Consider the following 26918-nt stretch of genomic DNA (forward strand, 5'->3'; position numbering starts at 1 on the left):
GCAAGGCTACCTCTTAGCAAAACTGCCATCAGTAACAGTAAACCTTAAAAAAAAAAAATCTTCAAAATAGATACACACGTCAAACCCGATGGCTCCAGCACAGCAAAGGATGTGTGTTACACAGAACACAGGCAGAAGTCTTACAGGTGATTTGCTGAATCAGGACCTTAAAGTGGGAGCTATTTTCTACCACTGCACAGTGCTTTTGTAAGGCACTGAATTTTAAATGACCCTACCAAAAATGACTGCTGATCTCACCATTGACACTCTCTTGTCCCTCTGCTCCAGTGCTGCCCTGCCTGGGTCCGAGCCCGGAGCTGAGGGCACGGCAGATCAAATCGATTGCACACTCCTGCGCTACGGCTGTTAGTGAACAAGCTCCTCCTGACCCCTCACCTTTCTGCCATGGGAAAATGTTGGGAGAGTCATTTTCCCCTGGTTGCAGGAACAAACAGCAGCGGGTTTACATCACAGCAACGCGTTCTATTAACGAGCATGCTTTGTGACATAAATTGCACTTTGCAGTGTAGCTAAGCAGTTGTGCAAACCACCGAACTGCGCCAGCAAAGTTCTCAAGATCCATCAGACGACTGAGGAAATAAGACAGTTTCGCATTTCTGTTGACTTAGCTTTAGTGGCACAGAAGGCGCTGGGAAGAAGGGAGGGGAAGAAAGGCTCTGCTGATAGACTGATCCAGCTGAGTCAGTGCGAAGCAATCAGACCAAGGCAAAGCAAACACAGAGGCTGCCGCAGGCTGGGCGACTGCTGCCTTCCTGTTTGTGTTTACTGGGACACAGCTCCTGCCATCGACTGCGTTGTGCTCCAGGGAGCAGCAGCTCCAGTGATGGATGGTTTCTGCTGAGATCCGTTACACCCACCAACGTGCCCAAGCGATACACGCCCCGAGGCAGCACCCACTGCATGTCCTTAACAGGTAAACACACTGCGCCCAACTTTCCGATCACGCACAGGAGCCAGCTCGCAGCCGCAAAGTGTCTGTGTGTCCGGGTAACTACACACCAGCCAGTTCCTGCAGCTCCCTCTGTCTGGGGGGAGAGGTGAGGTGCAAAGAGCTGAGGGTCAAAGGGAGAAGGCAATGGGAGCTTTATCAGCTGCCTGTGGATGAGGGAGTGTTGGCCTGTGCAGGGTGCACGTGCAGACAGACAGACCTCGTCTCGCAGCTTAGCAGCATTCCCAGCACATACTTGCATTTAGTTAGGAAGCTGTGTTGGTGCTCAGGCATTGGATCACCTCTAAAAGCCACCAGCCAGTCTCCCTGGCCCACAATGCCAGCATGGAGCACCGCCGATGCTGGAAGAGTCTCCAGGAGGCAGGGACCACCTCAAGCCATGGATCTGAGGGCAGGAAAGGGATTTAGATTAGCTACGTTTAAACATTCATTACCAAACCATCTTATTCCAGGGAAGGGAAGATGCAACATAACCCAGATCCTGGCATCTGCAGCCACTGCCCCTCAGAGAACCTGCCCCGTTTGCCCACTCTGATGAGCAGGCTCTCCATGGTTGGCATCCAGCCTGTTGGCAGCATGATTAGCTCTGTACAAAAACCCACAATCTTTAATTTAGCATTGACCTTGACCTACACAACATCTAGCAGTGTATCAAGGTGTGTAACCTCAGCCCGTCCTAATCCCTCAGCCACTCCAGTCCCAGGTCTCCACTTGCTAGCGGTGGGAGCTCCCTGCACTGAGCAGCTCCAGCCTCAGCCCTGAGTGCTCCAACTTGCTGGCGTGTTTGCAGAGCAGAGCGTGTCATACTTCTAAAGAGTGACAAATTACCAGGAAGGCCTCCCCCTGCACCCCAGCTCCACTGTGCAGCCGAATTCCCCTGTGCCACATTAACAGCTAATAAAACAATAGAGCTTTTAGTGGCAGACTTCAAAGGGATCTCAGGCAGATGAATGAATTCAGCATTTCTTCACTTACTGTCAGCACCAGGGGAGAGAAGGGCAGGCTGAGGTCGAAGGCTTCAGCAGGCAGCAGCAAACAAATACAGCCTGGTATTTGGGCTACTGCAGAAAAATGAACGGTAAATCAGCTAAACAGAATCATTTAGGTTGGAAAAGATCTTTAAGATCATCAAGTCCAACTGTTAACCGAGCACTGCCAGGTCCATTGAGCTGGTAAGTACCAGGTTTTTCTTCTCCTTTATCACTATTCATCCACTTCATCTGCTCTATTTTCTTTTTTTGTTGTTGTTTTCCTGTGCTACATGACCACTACCAAAAATTATTATCAAAATTAAAAAAAAGCTCCATAGTTACACCTAAACCACAGGCCAAGTCACCACCTGCTCATTACAGTGTGGAGAATCTTTAGGCAGCCTGGCCCAAATTCAAGCAAACATAATTATATTTTCAGACATAGCAACACAACTGTATTTGGTAAAGTGTCTTGAGGTCCTGCAGCTGATTTACAGCAATGTGTCCATCTACAAAATGATTTCTGCAAACCATTAGCTCATTGCCACTTGCAGTCGTGATAAGCATCTATATGAATTAAGCTTTGAATTGTGCAACTAAGAGTGGATTAGCATTACTTAAAACATATCTCCCTTTTAGGAGCTGGAGAAGGAAGCTGGAAAGGCCAAAAGATAGCAGGAAAAATGGGGAGAACAGTATCTGTTGCAAATAGCATAGCTCAAATCACACCACCTTAGCCATGTAGCAGCTTACTCCCACAGGGAGCGAAGGAAATGGAGAGCTGACCAGCATAAATCACACCTACAACAGAGATGCTTGCTGGTGGAGAAGACAGTCAAAGCCGTACAGCTCCTACAACTAACACTGTGCCAGCCAAATCTCCAGCAGGGATGGAGCCTACAGAACAGTTTGGAAGGGATTAGAGATGGAAGAGACCTTAAACAGATGAAGCATCATTTTGTAAAACTGCCACAAGCAACATGGCTTAGTTACTTTCTTAAACATCTCCTCTATTTTCTGACCAGCTCTTGTGAAGTCACAGCCTTTTCTCCCACACAGAATCTGAGGAAGAAAAAAAGTCTGATTATTCTGTGCTTGATTTTTTTTTAATCCTTATGTAGTACATGATACCCAAAACAACAGGAATGAACTATTCTAGTTTTTAGAGTTGGCATGTTTTAGCCTCTTGAATACTGTCATCTATATGCTACATCATTTCCAAGTCCAGCCCAATGGCTTGTTCTGGAAAACAGCTTTAAAGGTCGCAATCATTTACGTCGCCTTCACATCTGCTGACTAATTTTCAAAGCATTCTCCGTTTGGCTGTCCTACAAAATACTTCTGCAGAGGACACTTTCCAAGCGCTCACCACCGCGTGCAGTGGCAGGATTTGCACGCAGTCGGCTCATGGGGAGCTGTGGCGATGCTCAAAAGCAGCGGGCTCGCAAGCGGGGAGGGAGACGGCCTCCTGATAGCTGAGCTGACAACTTCTAGGTCCTCTAAAACCAGACCCTTCCGAGAATGCCCTTTGTTCAGCAGTTGCTCCATTCAGTCTCTCTCCCTGTTTGCTTGTAATTTATTCCTTCTAAAAGTCTTGCCTTAGGCTACTAGAAAATTAAAACAAGGAGCCAGATTTTCTTTTTTTTTTCCTCACTTTTGCTCTTTCATCAAGAACAGTGAAAATTTGGCACAGTTGAATATTTTGTTCAGCTCATTCTTTCAGTCTTTGAAGTCCCCTAAAGACTTGGTAGGAGTCTAGGCTTCCACTCACATCTGCTTTCCATGAAGCCATTTACCACACTTTATTTGTGCCATATTAGATTTTTCAGGACAGGGACAGAACTAACGAAGCATTTACATTCCTGGGAAAGTGGCATATATACAACTACCACATTACTCCGATAGAAACAAACTACAACTGACATATTTCAAGTTCTCAAGCAAGAAGCCGTGTTGTGCTACGGGCAGCAAAGGGCCCAGAGCTGTTGGTTACTTTCTTCCTTTTTAATGCCCACTTAAAATCAAACACCCTCAGTGCATTTTGAGTTTACACAGTTATCAAGAGAAGCTCCAGCACCTGTAAGAAAACAAAGGCAAATCCCTTATAAAAGGAAGAGGTTGGATGAAAGCTTAATGAAAACAAATTGTGGCTGAACATAAGCTGCATCAGAGACGGTATCAATGACACAGAGCACTGTCAACAAGATAATGGCATCATGCTGCTAACTAACTGCCAAGGCATTTCTTTTACAAGCAGAAGACTAATCCCATGACAATGCTCCATTCCAAGGACTTTATTGCTATCAGAGCAGGGAAAAGGTGTTGATTGAATCTCTTTATCAGATGGATCCTGGCAAGCCATAGAGACTATCGATTAGCCTACTGTTTTCTATTTCTCCCTTTAATAAGAACAACAACAAAAAAACACGTAAGAAATACTTGTCCACTTCTCGTATTGAGAATGCTGTTGAGATTGTTCTAAGTCAGAGGCAATAAAGTAGTAACTGAGAAAAACATGCCTTGGAGGAGCCAACATCAAGAGCCCAGCAAGCTCATTCTTTGAGCACAATCTCCAATAGCCTTCTGAGCTTAAAGATGGGGAGTTTGTTAAAAAGCCAACTGGAACTTGGAAAGTTCATCAGAGAATTGCCTATTCAAGCTCAGCACAGCTCCAATCACTTAAGCTCATGGAAGAAAGATTTTTTTTGGAATCCAGCCCTCTGCCATCCAGGCAAAAGATGAAATCGCAACCAAATGACAAAATGTGAAGCGTGCTTACATTCGTTCAGGCTGGGGAGGAGAAAGTCACTTACTGATGGAGCCTGATCACAGGGGCTGCGCAACAGGAAGCGGGCAAAAGTCTTCATAAGATTGCTTCCCATCACTTATGGCAGAAGTGGCCACATCAAGCTCCTATAAGCTATCTTGAGCATCCAAATACCAGACTTTTCTGTCTAAACAGAGATGAAAAATCACACCCTACCTATAGCTACGAACAGCTCCAAGGAAAGCTATAGCACAGCCTCCTACTTTAGTTTCTCTGTTTCAAAGTGAGAGAATAATGTGCCCATAATGGATATTATTTACTGCATCCTGTCACAGAGAGGTAGGATCATGTCTGTATAGGGGAGGATTTTCCCAGGTTTGATGGAAAGCATGGAGAGGGCACACATACTCCAGCTGTAAAGCTCCATTCTTATTCCCCCACCCCAAGCTGAACGGTGCTGGGTCCTGGGCACCTGCTGTCCTGGAGTCCCCTCCCTCCTTTCTGGTACATATTTTCCCCAATGGTCTCCATTTCTCCATGTCTTTCAATGGAAAGCATTTTCAAATCTGAAGAGCATCAAAATAACCCCAAAATATGACTGTCCCCATCTCTCTTAGGTTTCAAGGGGTATCACATATATACACACCACCTTCACTACTACCACGTATCTTTGCTGTCGAATTGCACATCCCTTACAGAAATACCGAGACATGGATGAGGTGTTCAAAAGTAGTGTGGATCCTGAAGCATTCCCTAACCTGGGCAGGGGATCGGGTGCCCCAAAGACATCTAGGTCTCCCCGTCCACAGAGACATGGCTCTTGCTGGGAGGTGCTTGCAATCACAGGCACAGGGGCTGTGGTGGATGTCAGGAGGTAGGGGCCCCAGAAAGGGATGCTTTTGCCTGCTGCTCTAGTGATTTGAATTATTTCATGATGGCAAAAACTAGGAGAGGAAAAAACCACAGCACTATGTAAAAAAAAGAAAAACATGCTTTCAAAAAGTGCTGTGCCAGGTAAAACTCCTCTGCTTTGTTATTATGAGAGTTCCCAGTATTGATAATTTCTCCTAGTTGCTGGTTTGTAAGTTACTTCTGAGTAGAAAATTCAATTACATGGGCCAAGTCAACAATAATGTTTTTCCTGGCAACGATTCATTTTGCCAGTGGAAACATTTCCCCCCTCCCCTTCTTTTCTGGATTCAGCTCTGCAAAGTTGCTAAACTCTTCCAGATCTCTGGTCTGATGTGATCATAAATATCCTGATTGTATTCCACTGATTGACAGACTGGGGATGGATTAAGTGGGGATTACAGCCTGGAATGATCAAAATGTGCTTTCATGGTCAGTAACTCTGCAATAAGTCATAGTTCCAATGTACATTAACTATATAATCTAATTAACATGGCTGTTTATGTATTTAATATTATTCTTAAAACTTTTTAATAAAAGAGGTTTTAAGGAGAATTATATGTTTAAAACATAAGAACCTGTTCCTTTAATATACAGTAGTTTGGGGTTTGAACTGTCATTAATATTTAGATGACTAATAAAACTATCTCTTGCTATTAAAATGTGACTTGAACCGTATAATAGGTCTAATTTTGCCCTCACTGATAGGTGGGTAAACTCAGGTTTTCTGTTCTATTTAAAGTTGCTTTGGGTTTATGTTTTAGTAATTCAGGGCAGAATTTAGTTCATTAGGATTAAAAAACTACCTTTTTAATAAACTGAGACTATTAAATCCATATAGGCACATAACTAAAAGCATCTGAATTTTCTAAGGTCCTCAGCACTCACAGGTCTCAAGGCTGTCGTAGTTTACTGAGCAGGGGCAGCAGGAATTAGTCTTAGGGGTACAAACCTCAGATGTTTTACTGCACAGGTTCACATGCACGCAATACATACCTAACGATATCAAACCAAATGAAACGATTGATCACAGCAAAACTCCAAACTACAGCAACGTGTTCAGCAGCTGCCTTGTGAATATAAAAAGATCTTGCTATTTGATTGCAAAGTCAAGGAATTATAGCGGAGATGTTATGCCATCGTCCAGAAAAACTGGGGTTAGAAACGAGTAAATATGTTGCAGGACTGTGGATTCTCTGCTGTCTCCAGTCCACCTGGCCTTGAAGTCAGCATCTCAGAGCTGTGATTCGTGTCACTCTGCAGCAATACCTCTATTCCAAGACTATCTTTTAGCTTTCAGAAGACTTTGTGTTTTCAGTTGCTTTTATGCCTGCTGGAACTGCAGCTGAGTTTCCCTGAACCCACAGCTCTCCGAGGGCTGTGCCCCAGCAGTGGACAGGGACTTCTAAAACCATGCTGGGCACAGCCAGGGGCTGCAGCTATGCTTAAAGAGTTCAGGGAGGTATTCAAGGTCCATCGAGTATCTCAAAACTCTGCACTTGGTGGCCCAAGTGAAGAAAGTTTAATAGGGTGCATAAGCACTGCTGAGCGACGTTAAGGAGAGTCCGAGTGAGGAGAAGCAATTCTGCCATGCTCGCTCTCACATTCACATTGGTCTCCTCCTTCTACCATCCTCTGGCCTACATCCTTACAACTTTTCCTGGCCTGGGACCTTTCTATTTTAAAAGGAGCTGAAAAGTTTCAGCGTGCCCACTGCTGGCCTCTGACATCCCTGCTGCTCTCCTGATTAGAAAACATGCCCAAGAGACAGTTTGTTCTGGTGCACGGACATTGCTAAACAAGGAACAGGATGGACATCACCTGACTTGGATTTAGGACCTAATTCGGAGATCAGAGGAGGGTTCAGTCCTCTGCTCACCCAACACCAGGGGTCCTGGTGCAGATCACAACTTTGCTGGGCTCTCAAAAGAGATCAGGTAGCCATGACTTGCCTTGAGATTGACCTTGTGCAGGACTCAATCCATCAACCCTGGGATGAAACGCGCTTCATCGTACTGTCGATTCCCCAAGCCACACAGAAAGCTCTACCCCGTCCTTTAAATGAAGTAGGAATGGTTCAATTTAAAGGAATTAGAAGCATCTTTAAAATGTGACAGTTCCCATCATACGAAGGCCCTGCACAGTGCACTGCCCGACAAGCCTGATTATTCCCCAGCCGGCCAGGGGCTTAGAAAATATGCCGAGCACTCAAATAATTTTAGATTCTGCTGCACTGTACATACCCAGAATCCAAGCAGGGTTCACATTTGAAGGCTTATAAAAACTTGAATACGCTCCAGTAACTTAAATCACTCAGTGAGGTTTATAGTGATTTAAAGCCATTGGAACTCTCCACGTTCGGTGCACACGGGCTCCAGCTTGGAAGAGAATCAAGGCATGTTCCAGCATGGCAGCTCCAGGCATATTGAATCGATTTCAGCATGTAAAAATAATTAACAATGATAAAAATACATTAATAATACTGTAATTATAAGGCCAGACCGAAGTTTCAGCCTGAAGAAAAAAAAAACGGCTGTAGAAATTCAGCAAGGTTCGTGAACAGCTTGAACTGAGAGTAATGAGGGATTTCAGTGACAGGAAAATAAATGGAGGCAAATCAAGGGTAGCAAAGGAAGATCACATTTGTCAGTAGTTAAAAAGTTTTACTGGCCTGAGCTGCAGGACTTGCTAAATTCTGCCCTGGAGCCGTGCCAACGCAGCATTGCTAAGCCAAAGGATCAGAAAGAAGTCAAGGTCCAAGATCTTGCAAGCCATCAGGACTCAGATCAAATGCTATATATCACAGAGTTGGCTCATAAATCTCTGCTTTCTAGTAGCATATAGTAGGAAGGCCAAATTTAGCACCTGCCTGGAAAGGATGTAACGTCGTCTGAAGGATGCTTTTCCAGAGCTTCCCAGAACCAGATCAGTCTCCACAGGGTGATGTCAAGCTCCAGGGGACAACAGGGCTTTGGCTATTTCTACACAAGCTTTCCAGCACCTGGTGCATCAGCTTCCAGCCTCAACCAGCACCAGGAAACACCTAAGGCTACAGAAATAAATACCAACAGGGACAACATTAACCACCAAATGGGACAACATTAACCACCAAATGACTTTATCACATCAAACGACTGATTTTTGTTGTGGTCAGCAGTTCAGGATCTTGATTATTTCTTCAAGGCTGACTCACCCATCCCAGCTCTGTACTCAACCATCATGCAGGTGCCTCTCTGAGCTTTCAATAATACCATCCCAGCCTGCAGAGAAGTTTGTAAAATAAACTAATAGCACAAGGTCCATCCAAAGGCTGTGAGGAAAGAACATGCAAAATATAATTTTCAGTGCACATAGTGGAGAGAAGAGGGTTGGACATAGACAGGTAATGTCCCTTTGAGTAGAAGAAAGGCACAGTAATTTTAATTCCCCTGGCAGAAGGGGAGGTGTTTTCTCATTGTGCATGTCAAGGTGAGTTTCTGAGCACAGAAGATAAGGACTCCACTTCCAGAGCTACCAGCAGAAAAACAAAACCTAATCTTACACCCTTATATTCACAATTCTGCTGTGGTTTTGAAATGAACCTTTTACTTTGGCATGAATTCCCATCTCATTTTTTGTGAAATACAGCAGAGCTCAGGACGACTGCAACCAAGAGAGATTTCCATGAAAAAAAAAAAGCCTGTAAACTCTTTACTGTCTTTAATCATGAAAATAATTCTGTTGCTGCAAACCTGATATTCGTGGCTGGGGCCCAAGGACCTTGCAATTCACAAAAGCACTGAAGGGATCCATAAAAAGTGGCTGGCCATGAGGAATTTACACTTGTTTTTTAAAGGGAGTAAAAATGTGGCCATTGCAATTTAGAAGAGTTTATGTATTCAGGCCTTAGAGAGGTTTAAATCACTCAGTTAAGAAAGATGCATTGGTGCATTAGTGAGCCTTCAGGCAATGCAAAGAGCCAGAAGTTATAGACAGGAGTATTTCTGGGCAAAGAGTGCTTGGAAGCTTGCTCTGCCCACAAAAGGAGTCCCTCACTCAGCTGCGTGGTGGACTCCAGCTCATCACACCCCACATTCAAAGTACCCTCCCAGCTCCCCCGCCCCGTGTCCCTCCCACCCTACATGCTGCCAGTCGGGGCCCCTTTCGACCCACGCTCAGATGCCCCAGCTCCCCTCGGGCCACCCCTTGCATCGCCCACACCCTCGCAGCGCCAGGGAGGTCCCTTGCCCAGCACAGTTGTGGTCCCCTGGGATGGCCAGGAGCCTCTGGCCAACAGAAACATCCAGGACCGGGAGGCCCAGGAAGAAAAGTGCTTTCGAAATGCTCAAGATAAGACGAGGTCTTTGAGAGATAATGACAATCCCCAGTCCCACGGCATGCAAGACTAATTGCAAAGCCCATCTCCCTGACCCAGGTTTCCCACTCTAAGCCCTTCTCTGTTTCTCATATTGACTTGCTAATTCTGTTCAAGCATTTTAATCCCACCTACTACCAGGACAGACAAGTAAGAACTTACTGTTTGGAAATAAAGCTAGTAAAAACACAAGAACACAGTGAGGAAAGAGCTGCTGATGTGCAAGAGCTGTGATTTCTGGTTTCAGAGGGTCTCAGGGCCCCTGACCTGGACTCCCCATGTTGCCCTCAGGTACCTGGGGGAGATGCTGCCTCTTGCTGCAGCGTGGGTTCAACACCACGACTGTTCAAGCTGCCTTCCAGTGTCACACGTCTCTTACAATACAGTCAGATGCTGCTTCCTGACGACAAAGCTTTGCTGGCAGACTGCAAGAATCCAGGGCACTATTTCTGCTGCTTGCAGGGGCTGTCATGCTGCAGCAGTGCTCCTCCACACTGCAGCAAAGAGGTCGACTACACCGTACCTGGAGACAAGAACTGAGGAAAAAATGGCTGATGCCAACACATTGAACCAGGGACAACACAACATCACCAGAAGCATCTGGCTCTCAAGTGGCACTTGCTTCATGGCTCAAAGGACCAGACCTCCACCTCTGCATCTCCTAGCACTGCAATCGCAAGAAAAGCCCAGTTGGCTTTGCTGGCTGGTCACACTCCCAGTCTTGGGAGCAAGTATGGGGAAAAATTACTTTTCTTGCTTTAGCTTTAGGGGTGTGTTTTATTTTTCTTGCCTTGGTGCCCTCAGGGTGGTTGTTGGCTGCAGTAGATGGTGGGTTTTATTTTTCTAGCTTGTTGTACCCCTCTTGGGAGACGTTGTTACAGTTGTAGTTGTATTTTTCCAGCTTTTCCAAGCTTACCAACTCCCCAGGGTGCTGTTTGCCTGAGTGGTTTGGTACAGTTTTATTTTTACAATAACTATTACACTTTTTAATTTTATTTTTGTATGTTAATTAAATACTTTTTAATCACAATGCAGACGCAGTTGCAGGGGCCAAGAAAAATACATAAACAAGAAGAGAATCCAAACATATATCTGCCCAGCATGGTACAGAGAAACTTTCCAATCCCAAATTCAATCTAGCCCAGTCCTGGATCTCTGGATTAAAAATTTAACACCGCAACTCAGCCACCAGTAGTTTACTCTTCAGTTCACTGCAAATCTTTTCCTTGGATTATCAAGTGGCAGGAAGGTAAAATGCCCAGAGAGCAGCCAATGTGCATAAGCAAGAGAAACTGAGCTGTGGCACCAACTCTGCCCACCCCAGATTCACAGCAGTCCTTGAATCAGAAAAATACCCTGAAGTTCTTAGTGTTTGTCAGATCACACTGAAGACGTGCTGAAACTGCACAGCAAATGCGAGTGGTTTCTCACCCCTGGAGCTGGACAACAGTCAAGTTAGCCAGTTCAGTCTGCTGCCCTATGCACTTTCTCCTATCCCAGTATTTGCCCCTGCAAAATCCACAGGGAATCAGCTTGTCCCACCTATGCACACGTAGCAGAGAGTAAGCAAGGAGATCACGAACATCTGGAGAGACACGTCCTTGCCTAGCATGGTCAAAGCCACCTCTTTTAAGTGCTAGTGCTGTAAAACTCTTGCCATGTCTCAGAAATAAAATGTGAGATTTAATTTAAAATGAGAGATATTAGAAGGGAGAACTGCAGGTGATGAGGTGATGGCATTTCTTTGGCCCAGGACCAGGAGGGTAGGAAAAGAAAACAAGCTAGATGCGTTACATCCTACATACCTTGGCAGCTCAACAAAGTGACACTCATGTAGGGCTCATGAACAAGGCAATTAATGACAGGGAAGCAGAATTAGCTGCAGCACAAGGAGCACTGTAAGAAATTAGAGCTGAAGTTCATTCAAAGCACAGGAGAGACAAGGCCAATAAAAAAATCCAGCAGCAGTGTGTATGTGAAACATCAATGTACTAGGCATGCAATGGAAACAAAGAAGATCTGAAAAGGTAGGCAAGATCTTTGCACACCTGTCACCGTTTTTTTTAAATGTTTGACTAAGTGGTGATTTCTTTAATATCTCCATGTGTCTGAATCATGTTAATTAAAGTCTGGGAATGGTGCAGGATGAAACAGCTAAGCATGAAGACCCTTTATCCTCAAAAATAGGTCTTCTACAATACTTTCAAAATTACATGATGAAAACTGCAGTGATGGAGTTATCCGGATGCATACAAAAGCTAAATTAATGTTATTTCAGATATACCCCTACCTTTCTATTGCAAGCACACTGTATGAACAGCCATGCCACCTAAACGAGTTGGACCTCACTGGGCACAAGCACTGGGTGACTGTTCTCCCAGTGTTTTGGTTTTGCTGACACAAGCTGCGGCTCCAGCGGTCCCCAGGCTGTTCAGCTGCAGACCATCCTCAGCAAGAGCCTTGCAAAGGATATTTTACTGCTCTGTTGGTTGTGGGCCCAAGGACCCTTCCAATCACTTGGAGAACTTTGAGACCAGGCCATGTTAGAAGGATGTTTTCCTATTATTAATTATCATTACCACCAAAACTACTTCTGTTGTTTAGTTTGAAAAGCCAATTCTAACCAATGTATCCAATCTCTCAATTCAAAGCTCTGCAGAAAAATCAAAGCAGTTTAACTTCATAAAGTATGTTTTTATTGAAATAGTTTTTGCATAGTATTAAAAAAATAGTCAAAGAACATTTGAAAGACAAGATTTGCTTGGAAATATCCATGTTTAGTGTTTTCCCACAATAAAGCTTTTCAACGTTTGTGCTTATTTTCATGTTGTGGGAAAAAACACAGCTGTGCCTGTCCCTTCAGCAGAAACTCTGAAGTCTGCCTAGCATGTGATGAACTTACTAAAATAAAGTATTTACACTGAATTTGGTAATTTATAGCAATTTGATTAGAGCGTTTCTGAACAGGCAGCAGCTCTTCTGCTTTTGTAATTTGTCCAAAAAAGACACCAACACGGCTCAGCTGCTTGGCTGCCAAGTAGAAAGGTCAAATTACTGACCTCTGTTTTGGGGTATCAGTTACAGCCACCTCAGCACTCCCCATTGCCTGCTGCAGTTGTCAGTCTTCTAAAAATAGCTGCTCTTAGTTGCAGGCTGTTCTCTCCTTGTATATAATGACAATAAGGTTCATCACTCCTCAAAAAAGTGTATCGCAGGATACTGGCAGTATTTATCATTAAAAGTTACAGCCTGTGTGCTATCTTATTTATTGAGTGTTGACAGAGGCTTTGATGCTGCTGGTACACCCAAGCAAAGACAACACTGTTTGAACTGTTTAAGCTTAAAAGAGCAAAGCTGGGCCCTGTAAGTTGGCCCAAATAAAACTGGGTAAGTGGCTCAACAAAATCTCAAGTCATTTTGACTGGAAGAATCCAGTTCATAAATATATGCTACACTGAAGATTGTTTTACATTTATTCCAATCACAGGAGCACAAGCTGACCTGAAATGTATGGTTCAGATAGACAAGGCAAAGAAATGCGGGGCTGGGAAATCAGATATAGACAAGTCCCTGTGGAAGTAAATCAGACCCCTCATGAGCCTCCCTTCCTCTCCAGTGCAGTGGTTGGTAGGGACGAAGCCAACCTTAGAGCTGCATTCTGGATTGTCCTATTTTTAGACACAAATATGTTATTCATAAGAAACTCTCAGGGTGTCTATCGGTTTGGGAGGTTACAACACAACAGTGTGAGACTGATCTCTTCCTTCAGGGAAAATCCAGTGGTGTTTGCCAGCATCCCACAGCCTGGGGCAACCAGAGTCTGAGCAACACGTTCCTTACTGGCGGCCTCTTTCTCTCCTGCTACAATAACATAAATATATAAAGGTTCTGTCTTTAGAGGATCCCTGTCTTTGACTAATAACTAGAGGGACCCCTTAGCACCAACAGTTATCTACAGAGCTCACCCTGCAAAGATAAACACTAAGTGATTTCACTACCCATCATCTGAGACCAAGGTTGGACTTGAAGAACAAAGATAAATGTCTTTCAAAATACGCAAGAGATAAGTGAGAAAGTTTGGCTTGCACAAGGCATTTTTGACATTCCCATATGTCTCAAATGTCCACCGCTTAAACACAAGCAAAATTAGATTAAAAGAACTTTGACTCTATATTCTTCTTGTCTTTCATTTCAGAACAAGAAGTCAGAAGCCCCTCAGGCACACTTACAGGCACTTGCTCACCTAGCACCCTCGACTGGGCCCTCTTTCCATCTCTTCCATAGGCATGAAACTCCCTGTGGAGCCCGGCCAGGGCATGTTGTGCTTGTTTTCGTATCCGCAGTCTCAGTGGAGCAGTGAATAAGCACTGTCAGGAGTGTTGAACAAACACCACGCTTGATTTTTCACTGGGCTCTTATGAGCCCAGAACAAAAGCCTGGATCCCAATGCACTGAAACTTCGGGACATTTGAAATCTGGATCCAGATCTGAAGGTTGTGGTTGGACTTCAATCTCTAGGGTTTCAGTTAGGAGTTCAGTTCATAAACACTTCTGCCACGGCCTTTTTCTGCTTTACTCCACCATGAATCAGGAGTTACTGCTATGAAATTAAGTTACATCTGACCACAAGTGGGAATAGAACAGAACTGACTCGTATAGCCAGCCATACCTTTTTGCTTTTTCATTTCTGTGTATAATACGTGGTTAGGACAGTGGCTCATATATAGGTACATGGTGCACACAGTCCTGGGATAAAGCATGGCAGTGCAATGGTAGGTGGTGACAAAATTAAACACAACAAAGACTCAGCAGAAGCACACAAACAGAAAGTGCTCAAAAGTGGATGTAAACACTCATCTGTCTCTTCTACCACCACCAGTGCAGCAAGCACATGCTGCAGGCGCCGCTGCCTGTTACAAGCCCTACATGCATCCACCTTGAGATGTTCTCACTCATGAGCTGCTCACCGAAAATTCAGCTCCTGAGCTTTGCTTGTCACTTAGGGCAGACAGAAGTCACATGCTTGAGATTTCACCAGGCAAAGTGCTTCTGTGCTGTCAATGAACTAATAAGCATTTTAACATAAATTAAGAAAAGCTGCCTATGGGCTTGTAATACATAATGTTCCAAAGTTACACATCCTGGCTCCATGCTCAGCTGCTGGTCCTATTTCCGCATTACAAATTCCCCAATCATTGATGATTCCCTGGCAGAAGATCTAACAGAGATTTTATTCTTTACTTACAGTTTTCATGGCGCGACTTTTTTTAAGGTTTAAATCTGTTAGGTAGATAATTCCTACAGTTAATGTAACCAGCTTGTGACTTTCCTCTAGGAAACAATATATTCACTGCATGCTTCAGTGTGACTGTTAATTACCACGAGTGCAGAGTATTATCTTCTGTTCACAGAAGGAAGAGGAGTTGGTAAGAGGGAAAGCTATCTGATATAAACCATCATCCAGTTCATAAGCAAACTTTTCACTAACCCTTTGTATGTTCAGTACTTTAGGGGTTAATAAAGTCTGTTGGAAAGCAAAAGGTTTCCATCTGTAATTGGATCCTTTGTATGTGCTTTCCGCTATAGGAATCAACTTAGCATTGACATCCTCGTAAAAATTTCCATTAGATTGAGGACTGAATGCCCGCTAAGGCTCTGTGTGGTTTTGCAATTGATTCACTGAATGAAATCTTATCTAAAATCTTTTTATTTTATGCTATTATGGGCGCAGGGGAAAATAGTGATGTAAAAATTTTCACTGCTTACTTAATGCACAGTGCCTCTTGGAAACGGCCTTCAGGTTACCTAAAAAGATTGCCATTTCTATTTCCCACTATTTTGTTTCATATTACCAGTAATTGAAAAATCTTTCATTTGTTACAAAGTTACATATTGACACTTTGAATTGAATTCAGAACCTTTATCTTTAATCTTCTGGTTAGATAGCTTCAGACAGTGGTTCTTGCTATCTAGGACGGGGAAGCACAGCTCATCAGCTTGTGTGTTTTTTTTTTTTAACAAGACATAATTTTCACAAGACATATGTAAAATCGTTCCTATGTTTTAAAGGTAGGAAGAGCAGTCTGGCCATGTAGAAGCTACAAATCAGACTTGATATTGCTAGTGTCCCTGTAGTGCTGGTCCTCTCAGCGGCTCTCCAGAGAAAACAGATAGGTCACAATACCACTTACAAAAATGTCAAATCTTGTGCTTCTTTAAAACAATGCCCAATCAAGAACAGGAAGAACTGAAGAGGAGGAACATTTTGTCTTTGCTTAAGATCTGCAGGCATATATCTGTTAGCTGCTACATCTTTTCCATCTTTACATGCTATGAAGAATAATCTCCCAAACCGAATTCAGAAGTTGAAGCCGTAGTGAAGACTGAACTGAGGAATTATTTGGGTTCTTTCTCAACATTTTTTATGTCCTCCCAGCCATACAGATTGGACATTCCCATCTATCTACCACAGCCACAAAGAGAATCATATACTTACACCATATACTTCAAGTGCACACAGCCGTAACCTCATAAACAACACAAACCCAGGACAGCAGCACGTGTACAACACCTGCATGCTCACACTCTGTGCACAACTGCTCAGAGATATGCTAAACGCAAGCATGTGGGTTTCACATAAACATATGCACATATGGTATGCATGTGGTGCATACCCACAAAGTATGTATTGGAAACTAACAGGTTTACTTTCCTTTTCTCTTTACTGGTCCTTGCCTGGGAATTTCTAATGTCCCAGCAGTAGCCGGAGTGTCCCTTACTCTGAGCTGTAAGGAATTTTGGCCACTGAGTAACACCATCCATCTTTAAATGGGAGATCCTCGTGGTCTGTTCCTGTGCGCATTGCAAAGCAGACAGTAATAATAGTAATAAAGTTTTTTTTCCCCTCCATCTCATTTCAGTTGCAGGAGGTCTTTGCAGGGCATAGGAATAAAAATAATGCAATCTCTTGCCTCACTGCTGGAGGGAAGGCAACGTAGCGCTAGAGCAGCCGGGAGCAATGTAAGACCGTGCTGGTCTGGAAAGAACTGAACATCCCAGGATGTGGAGTGTGCCCTGTCCATTGGGTTGGAGACAGTCGAAGGAAGGAAAGCAGACCCGAGCTGCTCGTGATGTTCATGATGTCTGGATGTTCCCTGCCTGCCTAAGCTTCTCCACAGGAGGAATCTCCACTTTCTACGATATATGGCTCTCTACACAACACTTAAAAATAATTTGGAAGTATTCATTCAGCGTACCCTAGCAATGTTGTATTGTCAACTTTCCAAGCATTTATTTCAAGCTGAGCTGGTTGGAAGATTTCTAAACTTTTCTGAGGAAGTCGTTTTCCTATTTTTTTTTTTTAAATAAGAAAAAATTTAAGTTATCTAAAAATCTCAGATTTCAAAATTAAAATGTAAAGTGTTTACTCTGAGTATGATGAGTGCACCACCCTTTCCTCTACCTTCCCTCACCTCTTCAGTGTAAAAACATGAGAAAGCAGAGGAACAAGATAGCAGGAAAGAAAGGAGACAAAAATTAACCAAAATCAGAAATAAACCCATAATTTCAAAATCATTTTTCTTATTTTTATGTGTTTTTCTACTGAAGATGCCAAAAGTGGGGTTTTTTTCACAAAACAATTTTTAAAGTGATATTAATGAAAATAGTCCTTTTTCCTAACAACTCACATCTGGCCTGGCTAATTCTGAAGGCACCTGACATTAGACAAGCCACAGGACCATTGGCTCAGCAGTGATATTTGTCATTAGCCCTGGAAGAAACCTCGAACTGGCAGAATTTTCATTCTCTGCATATTCGAACACACACAGTGTGACCACAGCCTGGAAACTCCCCAAGATGACAAATGAGCTGAATCCCAGATTTCATTTCAAAGCCAACCTCAGAATTTCCATGGTGCCTTGAACCCTCCAGCCTTACATCCAGAAATCAATGAGGTGACACTGGCATAGAATAAAAATAATGTAGTGACAAAACAGATCCCTAAGGTACTTAGCAATGGCATTTTAAAAACAAAATACCATCTAAAAAAAAGAAGTCAAATGTGCTTTAACCTCCATTACTCTGCAGTGTCACCGTCTAATTAAACCCTCAGCCTTCTGCTGAGTTTGAGCCACACTGAAAAAGGATGTCCTGTGATAGACATTATGAGGTGATCTCTCCCATCCCAACATCTGCATAACTGCCCCCGGTTCTAATGAATGCACATGTTGGAAGAACGGTGGGATTTCCTACAAGCTCAAATTCACCCCATAAACTGCAAGGTATTGCTAATGTTTCTGTCTGTCCTGCTAAAATTCTGTCCCTGGATCAGAAATGCAGAAGAACAGAGGTAGACCCCTCCACTGCAGTTCCTTGCAGTTCCCTTAATATAAATCTAATGAAGAAATAATGGCAATTTATAACCCCGGCAGCCAGAAAGCAGTGAAATGAAGCGAGCAGCCAGTTTATAGCCTCAGCAGAGCTTCTGAGACTCAAATTCAATTTCTAGCCCCAGAGGGTGGTTTCAGGAGAGCGATACCACCTTGCGCACATTCCTGCTTTGCGCCGCTCCCAGCCCCAGCACACAGACCTGCTGAGGCTCAAGCTCTGAGCACAAAACTCTTCCCCTTGGCCTTGGCCGCCTTCGTCCACATGAGCAAACCCATTGTGCATGTTCATGGTGTGCTGCCACTGCTGCCTCCTTTGCTGGGACACCAGTGACAGCACAGCTGGCCACCCACCAGCAGGTTGCACAGGGGTGCCCAGCACAGCTGCCATGGAGCAGGGTACCACACTGCTAAAACTTGTCCTAGGCAGTAGCTTCGTCCAGTGCCCTCTCTCCCGTCACTGGACTCAGCATGTTCAGGGACACACTTGTCACACAACTTGACACCGTTTCCCCTCTATCCCCGTCCATGTCTCTGTGCAGCTTAAAAGCTCTGCAATACTATGGTTTAACAGACCAGTAATACTAACGAGCTTACCACACAAATGGCCATCTCTCTCCTAAAGAGCACATTGCCAGTAAGGATTAAATGCCCACCTGATCTTACTGGGCACAATACCAAAAGGAAACTATTGTTTCAGGCAGAAAAGAATAAGGGCAGATTTGTCCTTCTCTCTTGCATTGACCATTGAACATTTCTATTACTCTGCGTTCTCACTTCACTTCCAGACCACAAATGCCCCACTTAGTGCTAGACACCATTCAAATACCTTGCACAGAAACCTTAGAAAGAATAAACAATAATAAAAACGTGTTAAAACACACCCCTACATGCAGTAAAGATCCATAATCTCAGACCACCCCAACACAAAGAACTTGCAATCCAGTCTGAAGCATTTCTTGGGTCACACAGCAAGTCAAGGATGGACCAGAGAAGACTTGCCTCCTTCAAGTCACTCCTACTACAGCTACTTGCCCCTTCTAAAGCCAAACTGCCTGTCCCCAGAGGTGACTACACCCAATCAATCAATGTTGCTGACAGATGTCAAAAAGTCAGGCTCCCTCCACCTTTTTGAGGAAGAACTAGTTTGCCAGCAATCAAAGACAGGGGCAACAAGACAGCAAAGAGGAAAGAGGGGGTGGAGAAAGCCAGCTGGAATGGTTGCACATGCAGACGGGATCATTTATTGATGGGCACATCAAACAGATCCCTCTCCCATGAACATTTTTGAGTACAGACAGATTTTCAAAGCTGTTTTGGAGGCTTGAGCCCCAAGCCTCCTATTTAAAGTGAACCTCCACACCTGGCTTGGCAAAATGAGTCTATGTTTCACAGGTAGGTGCTCCTGGCTTCTTTCTCTCTGCATCTCTCGGGGAAAGCAGATGCTTTCCTGCAGCACCCAGCCAGGTCATCTTACTGCCAGGAGCAGGGCATTGGGACATTGTCTTGTGGTTGACAAGGTGGGAAACTATAGCAAGAAAGCAGCAGAGAGCAGCCAACTTCTGTGCTGGCACCACTTAAGCAAGAAAAGAACACATGTCCACAGCCCACATCGCTCATGATTTACACCGACATAAACAAGATCAGAACCAGGCCCTTGCGTTTTGTTACGACAGTAAACACAACAGGGAGCTCAGCCTCTCCTCCTCGGGGTATACACCTTCCCTACCTCTTTGTGGTACCAGCACAATAAATAACACATTCCTGGAAAAGCAGATCCAAGGAAGTTTCCACAAACAATTCAGGACTTCTCCTTTAAAAACCTCTGAAATATTTTCTTAATGGCTGAGCCATGTAAGTCATTAGGTTTCTGTCAGTGTGCTCAATACATGTGCATGTGCCAGAGACCAGAATCCTGGAGGAGCCTGTACTGCAGAACATCTATAAAAGAAAATTTCAGTTTAAGTGTCCAAAACAATGATCTGTGGGTGGTCCTCTGGCTAGCAGATGGGTTTCTACAGTGCACATATAGCTATTGGTAACAAACACCTCCTTGTTTTTGCCTCAGCAGCCTCTGCATATGAAGAAGTGCACAGAGGATTCACTGCTTACAGATTAGCTGTTCATATATCTTTGCTGCATAGAGGGTACAATCCTACCCAGGCAGGTCTGACAGGTCTAGTAGCATTTTCATGCAAAAATGAAGCTACTTGTAGACATTTATCAGCATAAAATAACAAACAAAAACTGACCCACCCTCTGCTCTCACATGGCAATGTATCTTCCAGGTGGAGTCAAACCAGAACAGGTAGGGTGGAAAAGATAGTTAAAACTCCTTTTCCTTTGATATGTTGAGACACCCATACAGCCGGTTGCGTGTTACCTGCTTGACTTACCAGCTTTGACCACAGACATAGTGCAGAGCCTCTTCGGTCTAAACTTTTTTTCAAAAAGGCCATGAAATAGGACCTTGAACTTCCCAGTCCCAGTTTAACCTGAACAATATCACTCTTCTGATTTGGAGCATGGCTTGAGGAACTGATGCATAAAACACATTGAGACAGAAAGAAGCATGAAGGACAGGCACAGAAAAAGGGCTGTCAGGAAGGTCAGAAACCTTTTAAACACCATTTGCACCTGCAGAAATCACATCGTGGAACCACACCCTGAGGGTGATCACGTACCCTTGTCTTCCCACACCTGTAGGGAATCTGAAATTGGACTTCTCCATTAATCAAAGTGTTAACTCAAAGCCTTCTCACAAGTGTTATGACTCTCAGGAGCAGCCTAGTAATTTAAGAACACCATACATTAACTGTCTATCGGAATGAGTAGCGATGTATGTGCACGTTAAGTTTAATACAGACTTTTGGAGAAACTAAAAAGTAAACAAAAGTATGGCTCAGGATGTGCCACTTTTCAGCAAACATTTGGCAGCAGTTAAGTTGCAAGGTCAGGACAAGGAAAGACCTGCAGCCACGGGAGATAGTTTTAAGGAAGCTACTGTGACTCCTGGTCCCAGGCTCTGAGAGGGAACACCCACCAGCAGCAAATGCAGTCATAGAAGAAAGTCAAAATTTGAGGTCTTGAGTCCAGAGCCTTCTCTGTGAATGGGAAGAACCAAACTGCACCCTTCAAAAAGGGAAAACCAAGGTGCTAAGGCAATAAAGGCTGAGGGGATGCACGCAGTCTGGCCAGGGGGAGCAGATGCACAACCTGCACCACGACCAGGGACACAGTAATCTGTTACCGTCAATTATTTTGCCCCCAATCCCTCTGGCAGATACCCTGGGGACAGGGAAGGAGTGGGGAGCAATTAAGATGTAGAGGTGTGTTCTTAGGAGAGATTAGCTAATGTGATCTAAAGCACGTGAAGGCCGTGTCCATGCACCAGATGGCCGGATCAGGCAGGGATACCCGCTCCCTGCTCCCTTCGAGTGAGCCAGCTCAGGTTTCAGCAACGCGCTGGCCATCACCAGCACTGCACTCAGCATGGCTGATGGATAAGCTGAAGCCCAGGATAAATTAGCCTCCTCTGAGCTCTCTGTTGTGCTAGTCAGACCTCTACCAGCATCCACGTGGTGAACTGCCTACATTACGCTGCCAGCTCTGCGGTTACTGCACTATGGGCACATTTACACCAGGAAAAATCACTGGGCAGTACAAAGAATTTAGTGATGAAGCTCTGCTAATCCCCTGAGAAAGCACTGCTGGTTTATAGCTCTTACCTAATGGTGTGATTGCTTGAATAGATCAGCTCTGGTCAACTCATAAAGAGCTGATCACGTCCAGATTCAGGAGCTGGCTGTACCATATCACTTTTCTGACCATAATTACACAAGAAAGAGAATATAATGAAAGATATTTCACAAAAGCTTAAAAAACCAAGCAAATGACAGGCTTCTGGAGGAAGTGGAGCTGCCTGCCTATGAAGGCTCACACCTGATGGGGAGAGCTGGGAGGGAGGGAGAAGGTTTTAACCCACACGTGCTCCCATCTACATGCCCGACAAGTGGCCATGGCATTCCCCAAACCCACCACACACCTGGATACAGCCCTGACTCTTCTGTATGTGGACAGGGATCACCGGTGACGAAAACACAGGGCAGAGAAACACCAAGCAGTGTTGTTGTGTTTCCACACAGAAATGTTGCCTTTCACAGGGCTTCCAAAAATTCAGCTGAAAAGACCAACTGGCCTCACGAAACTTTCTTTCCTGCCTCCATGGTTCTTCAAAGGGTGAAAATTAACTGGTTCTAGTGTGTAGTTCACTGTATGGACTATCAGAGATTACTCTGTCTCTCTTGGCTTTAATTGTTAATTAGGCCACAAGGACCATTGTTGGAATGGGAAATTTTTGCCAAAAAAGTATTGAAACTATGAATGTTCTAAGTCATTCACTCCTAAGCGAATCAGTTGATAAGCAGTTTCAGGGCACACGATGTCTCGTCCTGCAGAGCATTTCTTAAATTTTCCTTCTGGGAGTAAATCCTAGAAGAAAATGTTACCAGTCAGTTCTGAGAAGTGAGGGTGTCATTAGCATGTTGCTTTAATTGTGTTTTAAATATTATATTAAACAATTTTTTGTACGTTTCCTAAGAAGAGTCTTCTTTCACGAGGTGTCCCAAGTCTCATGTCGACTTACTGTGGCTCAGATGTGTGCGTGAAATCCAATTAGCGCATTCCAAACTTCATTTCCACTGAAACACAATCAATTGTAACTTATTTTTGAATCACGCTGCTTTCTCTAATTGTTAGCTCCAGCCTCTGCTGAATAGGTGGTTAAGCAAATTATTCCATCTCACATATGAAAATTGTGCTATTTATGCTGGCAGCTTTCATGGTTACTGATGAGGTTTCTTAAGCTAATGAAATAATGAAAACACAAAACAGATTTACCTTTCTTAATAAGGAAAAAGATAATGAAGTAAAATTAAAATTGAAACTCTCACTATACGCAGAGTTACTGTAATATCGTTTTTGTTTTAAATTAATGCCTGGGCTTTTTTATTTTATTTTTTACACGCCAGTGACGGAGCATTGTAAGGATGCTTTTACTTTATTGCATTTTTTATAATGGAATTATGGGACATACAGTTTTGGTGACTTTTCTGTGTGATTAGGCACACGTGAAAGGGCAACGCTTTGATTAGACTCTGTGCCAGACTTCAGGGAGATTTGTCATTGAAGGGGAAAGGGGAGGATGGATGAAGGTGGATTCTGGTCACCTTTGCATCCTTTTATCCGTGCCTGGATGCTGAGCTGGCACCTGCCGGGTGCAAATCTACTGGGATTTGCATTGCTGGAGCTCTGTAAAGCAAGCCGGACTCTTCTCTCACCCTGCTCCACTTCCTAGTCTGTGTCAGTGATATGGCTCATGGGGAAGCTTTGCCAAGGAGAAAACACAGCCACATTGTGCTTAAAATTCCCATTCTCTCACCCCAGGGCCAAAGAGGGCAGGAAACCTCAATGTGCTTGTCATCTGTCTGGCAAAGCCTTCTTGCTTCTTCTAGTTTATACGTACTGAGTTTGAAATGGTCTGGCAATATATTTTTTGCTCATTCTCTCATGGACCCATGGGGAAGCTGAGGACTGGGGCTGTGGGACTCCAGCTAACACTGAGCCTGTGCTTGATGCCACGCTGTGTCGAGCCGGGAAGGAGCTCAGTCACAGCAGCATGGGCTGTAACAGGAGATAAGCCCCTGGCACCACTTCAGAGCTGGAAGTATGCTGCCTCTCTGTTTTTTAAATATGTATTTCCAGAGCTGAGAGCCATCAGTTTTCAATGTAGAGAGATCTTGGCTGGGAATACAAAATTTGAAAAATTCAGTACAGGGCAACCATTAGGACATGTTGGTATATGCATCAAATAATCTGGATAGCAGGTCTAGGAGATGCTGTGTATGTCCATGGCATGCAGGCTGGAGTTTCACAGGGTTGCCAGCTGGATCATGAAATCATTCTTTGAACTCTCAAAGTCAATGAAGTTTACTGGAGGAAGGACCATGACGAGGAATGACAGCAGAGCCCAGTGCCATGGGACCTGGGTGCTCCCGGGGGTCCCAGCGCTGACACATCACCCAGTGCCCCTGCTTTGCTGTATCAGGGAACTGCTGCAAAAGCCCCTCAGGGTCCCCCTCTCTCCCTGAGCTCTCAGATCCCACATCCCTTCATCATGCCACAGCACCCAGTTTTCTCCTTAAGCGTAAAGCAACTATACATTTCTGTCAATAAATACCATGCCATAAATTAGCGGCCTTGCTGGCTCACTGCCTGCCACTGGGGGAGGAAATGGCCCCATAAATATTTGTGCAAGACATCAATAAATTTGAAGTGTTGACTCGAGTGCTCAGCTTCCCTATCTGAGACCTGGAGCAGGGCTTCCGCGGCTCATGTGTTTCTGCCGCAAGGGGCCGGTGCTGGAGGCCAGCGATATCCCCAGAATGCTGAAACTGGAGATGGAGAGAGAAAACCCTTATAAACTCTTTTGCAAGGTCCCTTCATGTTATTGATCCAGGTGGAAAAGGTCCTTACAATTTAGACAGGGAAGGTTTTTAGGAAGGAAACCTTTCCTCTGGCCAAACGCTGCTCTTCATTTTTCCTGATTCTTTTGATTTCTGAATTTGTACTGGTCCTTACTACAAAACCACCATTGCTGTCGAACATGTGACCAGGCAACTGGACAATCCCCTCCAGCAAAGCTGCTTTAGGCTGTGAACAAGAACCAGAGGAAGATCCTGCCTTGTGCTATACAGCCTCAGGACACAGGGACATCACTGTTAGGAGCCGCCCAGGTGCTTCTGGGATCAGTGCAATTCAAGCTGGGTTAAAAATATTATTTTGAGCTGACTCTACTCTCATACCGTTCAAATGGAATCACTTCAAACCAGAGGCTGTTTTCTGGCATTGCAGTACTATTCCCTGTCTGGGCACATTTAGAAGCCTTTTGACTTCAGTACTGACTTCTCCAGGTTTGCAAACGTTCTTTTGGAAAGAACAACTCCATTGTGTAACATTCAGACACTTACATTAGTGCTGGATCCTCTTCTCCAGCTGAACACAGCCTTCATGTGGAGTAGAAAATGAGACCCAATCATTACATACTTTTCATTTTTCTCTCTGTTTTGTGTCGGTGCATGAATGTGCGCATACGGACCAATCTAGGGAGTGTGCTCTGGGGAACAGCTCTTCTCCATCCTCAGGAGATGGTCCAAGTGTTTTACTGAGTCTTTCACTTATTGCAAATCAAATATTTGAGAGTCTTGTCTAGAAGTGCTCCTTTGCTATTTATGTAAAATATAAGCAAAAAAAATAAGCCTGAGGATGTAAGGAGAAGAGTTGAGGGTCGGGAGGTTCTCCCAGCTCTGTGTGGGACCCTTCTCTTCTACCCCAGAAGATGAGCAGCAGCCAACAGAATTCTTCAAATGGAGTAACATTGATTGCAAAGACAAAAGGGAATGTTTTGTTCCTATACAGGAGACAAACTCTCCCAGTTTTCAGTCTAGGAGGACTCAGGTTGTGAAAACTAACTAGAAATCATTGTGAATAAAGCATATTTGAAAAACTTGCACTACAAGGTGAAGTAGATGTACTAGGAAGTTATTCTCTCTGCCTTGCTTTCCCCACTGTTCCCAGCTCACTGTCTAGACTCAGCTCTCCTGGGAAGAAACAACGCGAGAAGGTTCAAGGAAAAAAAAGAAATAATGATACTCAAGCTAGCAATTGTCAGATTTGTGATAATGTTAAATTCCATAATTATTATACAGACTACTCAGGAAACCGTTTTACAAGGCTTAGTAGACATCTGGGAGTGAAGTAAAAGAGATATTTATTAAGCCGCTCATGTTTCCAGGTTTGCTAAAACAATTGTTTTATCTCTTAATTTCCTATGTATTAAGAAATGGTTACTGAAACACAGACCTGGAAACACGGCCCATGAGCACCCCACTGCATCGGGGACCACAGGTTAGCAGTGGCACAGCACAGACATCATACAAGACACCATTTGCTGGCACCCAGAGTGGTCCACGGACCATCTCGCTCCTCTGGTGCCACGTGGCCGACACAGCAGCTCGCACCGGCGCGGCTCCCAGCGGCACACAGCTGCTTCTCTTGCCAACAGAAAATTCCTGTGTGGTAGGGACCCTGGGTACTCACTGGCTCTGTGGTCTCAGACTGTTCACAGTTCGGTGTTCTCCTCAGTCCCACCTGGCATCCCCGGCTTCCGCGCTGGAATTTGCCATTTCACTGCAGCCAGGAGCTCAACATCATGTTCCCTCTTCCCTGTTGGGACCTGGCTGCAGATTATTCTTTCCGTGTTGTTTTCAACACAAGAAAGAGCACTTTTTTCCCACCCTGTTGCCCATAAAAGAGGAAAGCAGGAAGCCAGATAAGAATTCTCCAAAGTTTGGGGGGGTCTTTTTGTTATTTTGCGATGGGGGAAAAGGTCTTACATGTGGCAATTGGGTTTATTCCCCAAGTTATGTTTTATGAAATGAACATTTTAGAAAAAAGACAAAGCACTCCTAGGGAACTGAGACCTCTGAAAAGGCTGTAGAGC

Source organism: Tauraco erythrolophus, chromosome 18 (genome assembly GCF_009769465.1).
Source record: "Tauraco erythrolophus isolate bTauEry1 chromosome 18, bTauEry1.pri, whole genome shotgun sequence".
NCBI lineage: Eukaryota > Metazoa > Chordata > Aves > Musophagiformes > Musophagidae > Tauraco > Tauraco erythrolophus.